This window comes from Pristiophorus japonicus, chromosome 7, assembly GCF_044704955.1.
Source record: "Pristiophorus japonicus isolate sPriJap1 chromosome 7, sPriJap1.hap1, whole genome shotgun sequence".
Lineage (NCBI taxonomy): Eukaryota > Metazoa > Chordata > Chondrichthyes > Pristiophoridae > Pristiophorus > Pristiophorus japonicus.
In genome coordinates, this window is record NC_091983.1 from 234,176,662 (window position 1) to 234,190,499 (window position 13,838).

Genomic DNA, 13,838 nt, shown 5'->3' on the forward strand with positions numbered 1-13,838 from the left:
GGCTTGACCCATCCACCTCCACGGAGGTGTGTGGGGGACCTGACCCATCCACCTCCATGGCACGAACCTGGTATTGCAGTACTTCCAGGAACGGTGCAGTGGCTCTAGGCCTTTTGGCTAAGAGCATTGGCGCAGAGTGATCCTTGAATGGGCCCAAGGTGACCTCTGGCGTTTGTGATTTGACAAAGAATTGGAACGATTGGCTACGAATTTCAAAAAAAAAGGAGGTTTTGCTTGAACTGTATAAAACACTAGTTGGGCCACAGCTAGAGTATTGTATGCCGTTCTGGTCACCACATTACAGGAAAGATGTGATTGCACGAGAGAGGGTACATGCAATATTCATGAGGATGTTGCCTGGACTGGAGAATTTTACTTATGAGGAAAGATTGGATAGGCTGGGTTTATTTTCTTTGGAACAGAGGAGGCTGAGTGGAAACCTTATTAAGGTGTTTAAAATTTGAGGGGCCTGGATAAAGTGTATAGGAAGGATAGATTTCCCTTAGCAGCAGGGTCAACAACCAGGGGACGTAGATTTAAAGTAATTGGTAGGCAGTTCAGAGGACATCTGAGGGGAAATGTCTTCAATGCGAGGGTGGTGGGTGTCTGGGTGAAGATAGAGGGTAGACTGTTGGACTTTATTGCAAGGGGGATGGAGTATAAAAGTAGGGAAGTCCTGCTCCAACTGTACGGGGCATTGGTAAGGCCACACCTGGAGTACTGCATGCAGTTTTGGTCTCAGTATTTAAAGGAAGGATATACTTGCATTGGAGGCAGTTCAGACAAGGTTCACGAGATGGATTCCTGAGACGAACGGTTTGTCATATGAAGAAAGATTGAGCAGGTTGGGTGTATAGTCATTGGAGTTTAGTAGACTGAGAGGTGATCTTACTGAAACATCTAAGATTCTGAGGGGGCTTGACAGAGTAGATATTTTCCCAAGTGGGAGAATCTAGAACTAGGGGGCATAGATTCAGAATAAGGGGACGCCCATTTAAAATGGAAATGAAGAGGAATTTCTTCTCTCAGAGGGTTGTGAATCTTTGGAATTGTCTACCTCAGAGAGCTGTGGAGGCTGAGTCACTGAATGTATTTAAGGTGGAGTTAGAGAGATTTTTGAATGATAAGGGAGTCAAGGGGTTATGGGGATTGGGCAGGGAAGTGGAGTTGAGGCCTGGATCAGATCAGCCATGATCTTATTGAATGCAGAGCAGGCTCGAGGGGCCAAATGGCCTACTCCAGCTCCTATTTCTTATTTTCTTATGTTCTTATGTCTGGAATTCACTGCATGAAAGGGTGGTAGAGGCAGAAATGCTCACGACATTTAAAAAGTGCTTGATGTGCACTTGAAGTGTCATAATCTACAGATCTACGGACTAAGAGATGGAAAGTGAGATTAAGCTGGATAGCTCTTTGTCGGCTGACACAGACACGGTGGGTTTAATTGGCCTCCTTCCGTGCTGTAACTTTTTATAATTCTATGATTAAACCAAGGTTTCATCTCAGTTGAATGTAAAAAAATCCCATGGCACTGTTTCAAAGAAAAGCGGGGTAACTCTCCCAGCTGTCCTGGTAAATATTTATCCCTCAAGCAGCAGTGATGAGGCATGTTTTCTGGCCATTATCACATTGCTGTTTGTCTGATCTTGTTGTGCTCAAATTGGCTGCCGTGTGTCTACATTGCACTAAAGACAACACTTTGTATGTACTTCATTATCTGTAATGTACTTTGGGATGTTCTGAGGGAGTGAAAGGCACTGTAAGATTGCAAATGTTTTATTCCAATTTGAGTGGAATTAATTCCTTGTAACTGGGAGGAGAATATTTAATTACCAGACTCATTAAAGCAACACGGACCTCACCAGATTGGAGTTGAGTCAACACACACTGTGCACAGCAGACAAACTCCCCGTAACCCATTCTCTGCGAAGCTCAGAAACCGGTGAAATGCAGAACAATCTCAAATCAAATCAAGTCTTCACTTCAGGGCAATGGCTGGAAATCAGACATCTCACTGGAGAAAATCTCTGCTGGTTCAACAGAGGCGACGGGTCTAATTATACATCGAGCGGGGAATAAGAGTGTTGGCAGATTGTGAGCTCGTTCTGTTCCTCTGGGCACTTGAGGGATAATTAGAGGGACAGGCTCCAATCAGGGAGATTATAAGGATGTCTCTGGCATCACAATCTGAGCTAAACGGTGTGACCGCAACAAGAAATTACTGAAGAATCAGCATCTGTATCAAACTTGACTGGACCCAGATTGTTTACACCCAGGACATGGACATCCCATAATTCCCAGGTACAACACCACCATATTCCCCAGGTATAACATCACCATATTCCCCAGGTATCACATCACCATATTCCCCAGGTATAATATCACCATAATCCCCAGGTATAACATCACCATATTCCCCAGGTATCACATCACCATATTCCCCAGGTATAATATCACCATAATCCCCAGGTATAACATCACCATATTCCCCAGGTATCACATCACCATATTCCCCAGGTATAATATCACCATAATCCCCAGGTATAACATCACTATATTCCAAAGGTGCAATCCTGCGGCACTCCCTCCGTACTGCCCCTCCAACAATACAGCACTCCCTCAGTACTGCCCCTCCGACAGTGCAGCGTTCCCTCAATATTGCGCTGAGAGTGTCAGCCTGGATTTTGTGTCAAGTCTCTGGTGGGGGTCTTGAACCCACGACCTTCTGACTCAGAGGTGAGAGTGCCGCCCACTGAGCCACGGCTGACACACAATGCACTGAAACTAGACACAGCCCATAATATAGAGTGCGATGTGGTTTATGGTGCACACTCTCAGGGATGAGGATGTGTGAGTGAATGATTCACACAATGAATGATGTGTTTATGAAGGGTCGGGTTTGGAGTTTTCATTAAGCCGGGTGATTAGGGATGAATCGATGAGCTGTGGTTCAGTTTGTGACACTTGCTCCAAGACTGGGAATGAGGACGTGCAGAATAACTGGAATGTCACTAATATTACGTGTCTGCACTTTCTCCCAGTGAGGATCAGGAATCAGCTCCGGGACATTTGCTCTCATTTATGGGGAGACAAACTCGGGGACTGGGCTGGATTTTTGCTTCAATTCCATCGACACAATCCTCTTCCCAATGTGTTGGGAGCAGCTGTTTCCAGATTTGTTCCTGCGCTGTCCTGGGATGGTGTGTGTGTTGACTGTGACAGAAGATGTCCCTCCTTGTCTGCTGTGTAACCAGGATGAAAAGGTTCAGGAGCTTCCCCGGGGACAGTCGGGGGATTTCAGGAGCCTTTTACTGAAATATTAAAGGGGAAGCAGACTTGGAACCTGCCCCGTGAGTGGATGGAGTGAGGGAGCGAGAGAAAGAGATGGGGAAGGGCTGAGGAGGGGAGGAGGGGAGAGTGGCCAAATGAAGATGTGAAGCTAAGTTTGTGAATTGCTCGCTGATCGAGGCAGGCGGGCGAGAGGAGTGGAAGAAAATCTTCTTGACATCTGTGTGTTGTTGGGAGTAAAGTGCAAGCCCATCAGTAACGGGGTGTGTGTCACCAGGGAGCTGCTGTCAGAGTGAGGTTGGAACACTGATGACCTGATATTGATGTTTCTGTCTGCTGGGCAGGTAATGAAGGAAGGGAAATATTCTTCCTACTCTTTTCACTCTTCGATAGTACGCGGCCCACTAATTCCTGGGAGGCTCGCCAACCCAATGTGATGGGATTTGCATTTTGGAAATGTGAAGCCTGTCATCCTGCCCGTGCCCTTTGAACTACGAACTCTTGGGACAGATTCTGACCTGCCCTGATTGCAGCTGGATCGAAAAAATATCAACCCATTTCCTGCCTCCATCCTGATCACTGGGCCCTCCCTGTATCTCATAGAGTCATAGAATCAGACAGCAGAGAAGGAGGCCATTCGGCCCATCGTGCCTGTGCCGGCTCTTTGAAAGAGCGATTCAATTAGTCCCACTCCCGCCCTTTCCCCACAGACCTGCAAACTTCTCCTTTTCAGGTATTTATCCAGATCACTTTTGAAAGTTACTGTTGAATCTGCTCCCACCGCCCTTTCCGGCAGCGCATTCCGGATCGCAACAACTCACTGCGTAAAAAATAAATCTCCCCTTCACCTTCTCTGCTCTAAGGAGAACAATCCCAGCTTCTCCAGTCTCTCCACATAACTGAATCCCGCATCTCTTCACACTTTATCTTCATGTTTTCCAATCGGTTCAGGAAGCAGTGACCAGAACGATATAAAGTTCCCGACCCGGGCTGTGTTATTGATACATTCTCAGAATGTGTGCGTCACTGACAGGGTCTTCATTGGCTGTGAAGCACTTTGGGACATCCTGAGGTCGTGAAAGGTGCTATAGAAATACAAGTTCTTTCATTTCTGTAGAATCGGTGGGAATAAAACAGGATTTATTTTACCATTCAGAGCGCGAGTTGATTTGTGAGATATTATCAGTGTTTGACACTCTGTGTAATGTTTCTGTCAGTCTTGTCTTTAACATCACTGAACCGTTATTACTCTGCACAGATCCCAGCTCGATCTGGAACCTCCATCAGCTGTAGTGACAGCACAGTCCCAGACTGTCTGTGGGTGTCACTGATCTCCATGTCTGTCCCTTGCCCAACACCAGGGCACCCTGAGATCACCCAGCTCCCCGCCCCTCTCCCTCCATCAGCCAGCTCCCCACCACCCCCCCCATCACCCAGCTCCCCATCCCCCCACCATCACCCAGCTCCCCGCCCCTCTCCCCCATCACTCAGCTCCCCACCCCTCTCCCTCCATCACCCAGCTCCCCACCCACCCCCCCGCATCACCCAGCTCCCCACCCCCCCACCATCACCCAGCTCCCCGCCCTCTCCCCCCATCACCCAGCTCCCCAACCCTCTCCCGCACATCACCCAGCTCCCCACCCCTCTCACCCCTCTCACCCCATCACCCAGCTCCCCGCCCCTCTCCCCCATCACCCAGCCCCCCGCCCCTCTCCACCCATCTCCCAGCTCCCCGGCCCTCTGACCCCATCACCCAGCCCCCCGCCCCTCTCCCCCCATGATCCAGCTCCCCGGCCCTCTGCCCGCATCACCCAGCTCCCCGGCCCTCTCACCCCATCACCCAGCCCCCCGGCCCTCTCCCCCCATCACCCAGCTCCCCGGCCCTCTCACCCATCACCCAGCTCCCCACCCCTCTCCCCCCATCACCCAGCTCACTGCCCCTCTCCCCCCATCACCCAGCTCCCCGCCCCTCTCCTCCCATCACCCAGCTCCCCACCCCTCTCCCCCAATCACCCAGCTCCCCTCCCCCCTCTCCCCCCCATCACCATCTCTGTGTCTGCCCCTCTCCCCCCCCCATCACCAGCTCCCTCCTCACTGATTCCCCACAGACGTCGGCCACTCTTTAGTGAACCAGAGCTGGGCTTTCAACAATAAAACTGTGATCAACAACAACGACAACTTGCAATTTATTAGCGCCTTTCACAGAGTAAAATGGTGCTCCACAGGAGCTTAAATCAGACACAATCTGACATCGAGCCACATAAGGCAGTATTAGGACAGGTGACCAAAAGCTTGGCCCAGGAATTAGGTTTGAAGGAGCCTCTTAAAGAAGGAGATGGAGGTGGAGAGGCAGAGCGGTTTCGGGGGGAATTCCAGAGCTTAGGGCCCAGGCAGCTGAAGGCACGGCCGCCAATGGCGGGTGATGAAAGTAGTGGGATGAGCAGGAGGCCAGACAGGTGCCACTGATCTCAGGTAGCGTCGAACTGAGCCGTTCACAACAGAACCTCCGGGAGAAATGGGTCTCTCGCTGAAAATTTACATTGTCGGGGGACCAATTTCAGGCCCAGATTCAGGAACATAGGATTTGTTAAACAGACCCAGGTCCATCGAGTTCACCTTCTACCATCCTGGTAGTCACATGATCCAATGATAATGGAGTTATTGACCAATCACAGCGATCGATCTCAATCAATGAGTCTACAACTGACCCAGACATGAGGTGAAGGAAAACCCCGGGGTGGAGAGCTTTGGGAACCATAGGCCCAAAGTCACCTGTTACCCCCGAGCTTGCTACACTCACCACAAGGCACGTCCCAAATTACTCAGACACTGGAGCACACAATGTGATTTTCTGGGGGAAGTCTATCTCATTTACCTTTGAATGAATCAATACTAACTGCTCCCACTGTCTCCCTAGGGAGCCTGTTCCATAGACTGACCACACTCACTGAAATATTATTTCCCCAGATTAGTTTTGAATTTGCCCTTCAAGCGCAGGCCGTGTCCTCTGGGTCTACTGTTCTGGACAAGGTGAGACAGCTGGTCACGGTTGACATTATCCAGTCCCTTTAGAATGCTAAAAACAGCGAGTGTGAAAGTCACAACAGCCCAGACCTTGGAACACACACAAGACCCAGGATGTTCAGTGTAAGCAACACTGCGATCAGATCCAACCAAATCAAAGCTCCAGGATGAAACAAGCAAAGTGCCGTGGAAACAGGAGGGAAATTAGCGGAGTGAGAATCTGTGGAGCAGCGAGAGAGACATTTGGAAATGTTGGGTCCGTCCCGAGTACAGGGGCAGTAGGAAATGTCCCACTCTGCAAATTACTAAACAATCAGTCCGAGGATGAGTAAAGTGAAATGATTGGGGAGTCAAGTGGAAACAATTCCACTTTATTAACATTTAAACAGGCGACGTCAGGCCCAGATATAAATAATGAATAAAGTGTGTGCAGAATGACGGGTGTGTTTGACCTTCAGATCAGCGCTACACTCTCTGAGGATTTCTCTCAAACCTTTCACTAGAGCTTCCAATCGCCAATTTTTTGCCCTGCTCAGGACGCAGAGCCTGAAATCACAACAGGGAGAGTTTGTGAGAAATGACCAACATGTTCAGCTGAGAAACAAATACCTTGCATTTCTATAGCGCCTTTCACCACCTCAGGACGTCCCAAAGTGCTTCACAGCCAATGTCGTATTTTTGGAATGTAGTCACTGTTGTTATTTAAGAAATGCAGTTGCAAATTTGTGCACAGTAAGTTCCCAGAAACAGCAATGTGATATTGACAGATAATCTGTTTTACTGATATTGGTTTGGGGAAAAATATTGGCCCAGGACATAAGGGAGAACTTCCCTGCTCTTCTCCCAAATAGTCCCATGCGATCTTTTACATTTACCGGGGTCTCGGTTTCACATCTCATCTGAAAGACGGTATCTCCGACAGTGCAGTGCTCTGTCATAGGAACATAGGAACAATCGGAGGCCATTCAGCCCCTCGAACCTGCTCTGGTTTTCAATGAGATCATGGCTGATCTGTATCCTAACCCTATTTACCTGCCTTGGCTCCATATCCCTTAATACTCTGGTATTGCAAAAATCTATTGACTCAGGTTTAACATTATTAATTGAGCGAGCAACTACAGCTTTCTGTGGGAGAGTTCCACACTTCTACCACCCTTTGCATGAAGCAGTGTTTCCTAACTTCTCTCCCGAATGGCATGGCTCTGACTCAGTATTGCACTGGGAGTGTCAGCCTGGAATATGGGCTCAATAAAAATCTGGGATCAGAAAAGTTGACCATGAAGCTGTTGGGTTGTGGAAAAACCCATTAATCTTCTCCCAATGACCCGTCAATCTTCTCTCAATGACCATCAATCTTTTCTCAATAACCATCAATCTTCTCCCAATGACCAGTAATCTTCTCTCAATGACCATCAATCTTCTCCCAATGACGATCAATCTTCCCTCAATGACTATCAATCTTCTCTCGATGGCCCATCAATATTCTCTCAATGACCCATCAATCTTCTCTCAATGACCTATCAATCTTCTCTCAATGACCATCAATCTTCTCTCAATGAACATCAATCTTCCCTCAATAACCATCAACATTCTCTCAATGACAATCAATCTTCTCCCAATGATGATCAAAGTGTAATAAAAAGGCAAGCATGAAAGCTCGGTGCCTCAATGCAAGGAGTATTCGGAACCCAGGGGAGGGTTCTGAGCTCGTTAGATTGGGTGAGAACTCAGATGAACAGGACCCCAAGAAAGAATGCAAAAGGCAGGATGCAACAGAGCAGAGTAGCACTGGGGTAAGTCTAAACCACAAGGTGACAGGAAGGGACAACATGTATGAATATAAAGGGGCTGCAGGAGGGGTCAAAACTAAAAATCATGGTTTAAAAACTAGTATTAAAACACTCTACCTAAACGCACGCAGCATTCGAAATAAAGTAAATGAGTTGACGGCACAAATCATTACAAATGGGTATGATTTGGTGGCCATTACAGAAACGTGGTTGCAGGGGGGCCAAGACTGGGAATTAAACATACAGGGGTAGCTGACAATTCGGACAGATAGACATGAAGGGAAAGGAGGTGGCGTAGCTCTGTTAATAAAGGATGATATCAGGGCAGTTGTGAGAGATGATATTGGCTCTGATGAACAAAATGTTGAATCATTGTGGGTGGAGATTAGAGATAGTAAGGGGAAAAAGTCACTGGTGGGCATAGTTTATAAGCCCCCAAATAATAACTTCACGGTGGGGCGGACAATAATCAAGGGAATAATGAAATTATGTGAAAAAGGAACGGAAGTAATCATGGGTGATTTTAACCTACATATCGATTGGTCAAATCAAATCGCATGGGATAGCCTTGAGGAGGAATTCATAGAATGCATACGGGATTGTTTCTTAGAACAGTATGTTACAGAGCCTACAAGGGAGCAAGCTATCTTAGATCTGGTCCTGTGCAATGAGACAGGAATAATAAACGATCTCCTAGTAAAAGATCTGCTCGGAATGAGTGATCACAGTATGATTGAATTTGTAATACAGATTGAGGGTGAGGAAGTCGTGTCTCAAACGAGCATACTATGCTTAAACAAAGGGGACTACAGTGGGATGAGGGCAGGGTTGGCTAAAGTAGACTGGAAACAAAGACTAAACAGTGGCACAATTGAGGAACAGTGAAGGACTTTTAAGGAGCTCTTTCATGCAAAAATATATTCCAGTGAAAAAGAAGGGCGGTAAGAGAAGGGGTAACCAGCCGTGGATAACCAAGGAAATAAGGGAGAGTATCAAATTAAAAACCAATGCGTATAAGGTGGCCAAGGTTAGTGGGAAACTAGAAGATTGGGAAAATTATAAACGACAGCAAAGAATGATTAAGAAAGCAATAAAGAAAGGAAAGATAGATTACGAAAGTAAACTGGCGCAAAACATAAAAACAAATAGTAAAAGCTTTTACCGATATATAAAACGGAAAACAGTGACTAAAGTAAATGTTGGTTCCTTAGAAGATGAGAAGGGGGATTTAATAATGGGAAATGTGGAAATAGCAGAGACATTAAACAATTATTTTGCTTCGGTCTTCACAGTGCAAGACACAAAAACCATGCCAAAAATTGCTGGTCACAGAAATGTGAGAAGGGAGGACCTTGAGATAACACTATCACGAAGCGGGTAGTGCTGGATAGGCTAATGGGACTCAAGGTAGACAAGTCCCCTGGTCCAGATGAAATGCATTCCAGGGTATTAAAAGAGATGGCGGAAGTTATAGTAGATGCATTCATTATAATCTACCAAAATTCTCTGGACTCTGGGGAGGTACCAGCGGATTGGAAAGCAGCTAATGTAATGCCTCTGTTTAAAAAAGGGGACAGACAAAAGGCAGGTAACAATAGGCCGGTTAGTTTAACATCTGTAGTGGGGAAAATGCTTGAAGCTTTCATTAAGGAAGAAATAGCGGGACATCTAGATAGGAATAGTGCAATCAAGCCTACGCAACATGGATTCATGAAAGGGAAATCATGTTTAACTAATTTACTGGAATTCTTTGAGGATATAACGAGCATGGTGGATAGAGGTGTACTGATAGATGTGGTGCATTTAGATTTCCAAAAGGCATTCGATAAGGTGCCACACAAAAGGTTACTGCAGAAGATAAAGGTACGTGGAGTCAGAGAAAATGTATTAGCATGGATCGAGAATTGGCTGGCTAACAGAAAGCAGAGAGTTGGAATAAATGGGTCCTTTTTGGGTTGGAAATCGGTGGGTTAGTGGTGTGCCACAGGGATCAGTGCTGGGACCACAACTGTTTACAATATACATAGATAACCTGGAAGAGGGGACAGAGTGAAGTGCAACAAAATTTGCAGATGAGACAAAGTTTAGTGGGAAAGTGAGTTGTGTAGAGGACACAGAAAGGCTGCAAAGAGATTTAGATAGGTTAAGCGAATGGGCTAAGGTTTGGCAGATGGAATACAATGTCGGAAAATGTGAGGTCATCCACTATGGAAAAAATAAACAGTAAAAGGGAATATTATTTGAATGGGGAGAAATTGCAACATGCTGCGGTGCAGAGGGACCTGGGGGTCCTTGTGCATGAATCCCAAAAAGTTAGTTTGCAGGTACAGCAGGTAATCAGGAAGGCGAATGGAATGTTGGCCTTCATTGCGAGAGGGATGGAGTACAAAAGCAGGGAGGTCCTGCTGCAACTGTACCGGGTATTGGTGAGGCGACACCTGGAGTACTGCGTGCGGTTTTGGTCACCTTATTAAGGAAGGATATACTAGCTTTGGAGGGGCTACAGAGACGATTCACTAGGCTGATTCCGGAGATGAGGGGGTTACCTTATGATGATAGATTGAGCAGACTGGGTCTTTACTCTTTGGATTTCAGAAAGATGAGGGTGATCTTATAGAAACATTTAAAATACTGAAAGGGATAGACAAGATAGAGGCAGACAGGTTGTTTCCACTGGTCGGGGAGACTAGAACCAGGGGGCACAGCCTCAAAATACGGGGGAGTCAATTTAAAACCGAGTTGAGAAGGAATTTCTTCTCCCAGAGGGTTGTGAATCTGTGGAATTCTCTGCCCAAGGAAGCAGTTGAGGCTAGCTCATTGAACGTATTCAAATCACAGATCGATAGATTTTTAACCAATAAGGTAATTAAGGGTTACGGGGAGCGGCTGGGTAAGTGGAGCTGAGTCCACTGCCAGATCAGCCATGATCTTGTTGAATGGCGGAGCAGGCTCGAGGGGCTAGATGGCCTACTCCTGTTCCTAATTCTTATGTTCCAATGACCCGTCAATCTTCCCTCAATGACCCGTCAATCTTCCCTCAATGACCCGTCAATCTTCCCTCAATGACCCGTCAATCTTCCCTCAATGACCCGTCAATCTTCCCTCAATGACCCGTCAATCTTCCCTCAATGACCCGTCAATCTTCCCTCAATGACCCGTCAATCTTCCCTCAATGACCCGTCAATCTTCCCTCAATGACCCGTCAATCTTCCCTCAATGACCCGTCAATCTTCCCTCAATGACCCGTCAATCTTCCCTCAATGACCCGTCAATCTTCCCTCAATGACCCGTCAATCTTCCCTCAATGACCCGTCAATCTTCCCTCAATGACCCGTCAATCTTCCCTCAATGACCCGTCAATCTTCCCTCAATGACCCGTCAATCTTCCCTCAATGACCCGTCAATCTTCCCTCAATGACCCGTCAATCTTCCCTCAATGACCCGTCAATCTTCCCTCAATGACCCGTCAATCTTCCCTCAATGACCCGTCAATCTTCCCTCAATGACCCGTCAATCTTCCCTCAATGACCCGTCAATCTTCCCTCAATGACCCGTCAATCTTCCCTCAATGACCCGTCAATCTTCCCTCAATGGCCCGTCAATCTTCCCTCAATGACCCGTCAATCTTCCCTCAATGGCCCGTCAATCAGTTCAGCGAGCTGGAAATCAGCCTTGGAAGGAGCTTGGTTTCCACCTGTTGATTCAGGAGTGGGACGTCTCATGAATAGATCACCTTCATTAATAATTTAAAGCTTCTCCCGAGAATAATGACCATGATGAAATAATTACAGGAATTCGATGAGGGGATAATGTAGTTTATGGATTTCTGTGCGATCTATAAAAAGCTCAGGATAACAGATTCTGCCCCTGAAGACATTATTGTATAAATTAGTCAACTTAACCCTCAGTGAATTAAGATTGTTACTTGAATTTAATGAAGCTGTTCAGTTTCAGTGCTGGGATTTCTCTAACAAGGTTTAAATGTTATTTTATTTCATTTGTGATAATCTTTGATTCTCATTCAACATAAATATTCTTGTACTATTGTTCATAACAGTCGCTGTTCTCCGTAATCCCAAATTCCCATGTTTCCCAATTGCAGGTGGACGAGAGGAGGTTTACTGATCAAAGGCCCCTCAGACAGAGAAGGAGCTCATGGGAGTTGATTTCATTTCTTTCATTCATTCGGGGGATGTGGTCATCGCTGGCACGGCCGGTATTTATTGCCCATCCCCAGTTGCCCTGAGAAGGTGGGGGTGGGCCGGCTTCTTGATCCGCTGGGAGCGGGTTTGATATAAACTGAGTGTCTCGCTCGGCCACTTCAGAGGGTCATTAATAGTCAACCACATTGGTGTGGGACTGGAGTCACATATAGGTCAGAGGACAAGTGAAAAATAAAATAAGAGAGCCAAAGAGGGTATGAGAATAAAATGGCAGCCAACATACAAGCAAAACATAAAAACAGATATTAACAGCTTTTACAGCAAAACATAAAAACAGATAGTAAAAGCTTTTACAGATATATAAAACGGAAAAGAGTGACTAAAGTAAATGTTGGTCCCTTAGAAGATGAGAAGGGGGATTCAATAATGGAAAATGTGAAAATAGCTGAGACCTTAAACAATTATTTTGCTTCGGTCTTCACAGTGGAAGACACAGAAACCATGCCAAAAATTGCTGGTCACAGAAATGTGGGAAGGGAGGACCTTGAGACAATCACTATCACTAGGGGGGTAGTGCTGGACAGGCTAATGGGACTCAAGGTAGACAAGTCCCCTGGTCCTGCTGAAATGCATCCCGGGGTATTAAAAGAGATGGCGGAAGTTATAGCAGATGCATTCGTTATAATCTACCAAAGTTCTCTGGACTCTGGGGAGGTACCAGCGGATTGGAAAGCAGCTAATGTAACGCCTCTGTTTAAAAAAGGGGGCAGACAAAAGGCAGGTAACTATAAGCCGGTTAGTTTAACATCTGCAGTGGGGAAAATGCTTGAGACTATCATTAAGGAAGAAATAGCGGGACATCTAGATAGGAATAGTGCAATCAAGCGTACGCAGCATGGATTCATGAAGGGGAAATCATGTTTAACTAATTTACTGGAATTCTTTGAGGATATAACGAGCATGGTGGATAGAGGTGTACCGATGGATGTGGTATATTTAGATTTCCAAAATGCATTCGATAAGATGCCACACAAAAGGTTACTGCAGAAGATAGAGGTACGCGGAGTCAGAGGAAATGTATTGGCATGGATAGAGAATTGGCTGGCGAGCAGAAAGCAGAGAGTCGGGATAAATGGGCCCTTTTTGGGTTGGAAATCGGTGGTTAGTGGTGTGCCACAGGGATCGGTGCTGGGACCACAACTGTTTACAATATACATAGATGACCTGGAAGAGGGGATAGAGTGTCGTGTAACAAAATTTGCAGATGACACAAAGATTAGTGGGAAATTGGGTTGTGTAGAGGACACAGAGAGGCTGCAAAGAGATTTGAATAGGTTAAGCGAATGGGCTAAGGTTTGGCAGATGGAATACAATGTCGGAAAATGTGAGGTCATCCACCTTGGGGGAAAAAAACAGTAAAAGGGAATATTATTTGAATGGGGAGAAATTACAACATGCTGAGGTGCAGAGAGACCCAGGGGTCCTTGTACATGAATCCCAAAAAGTTAGTTTGTAGGTGCAGCAGGTAATCAGGAAGGCGAATCGAATGTTGGCCTTCATTGCGAGAGGGATG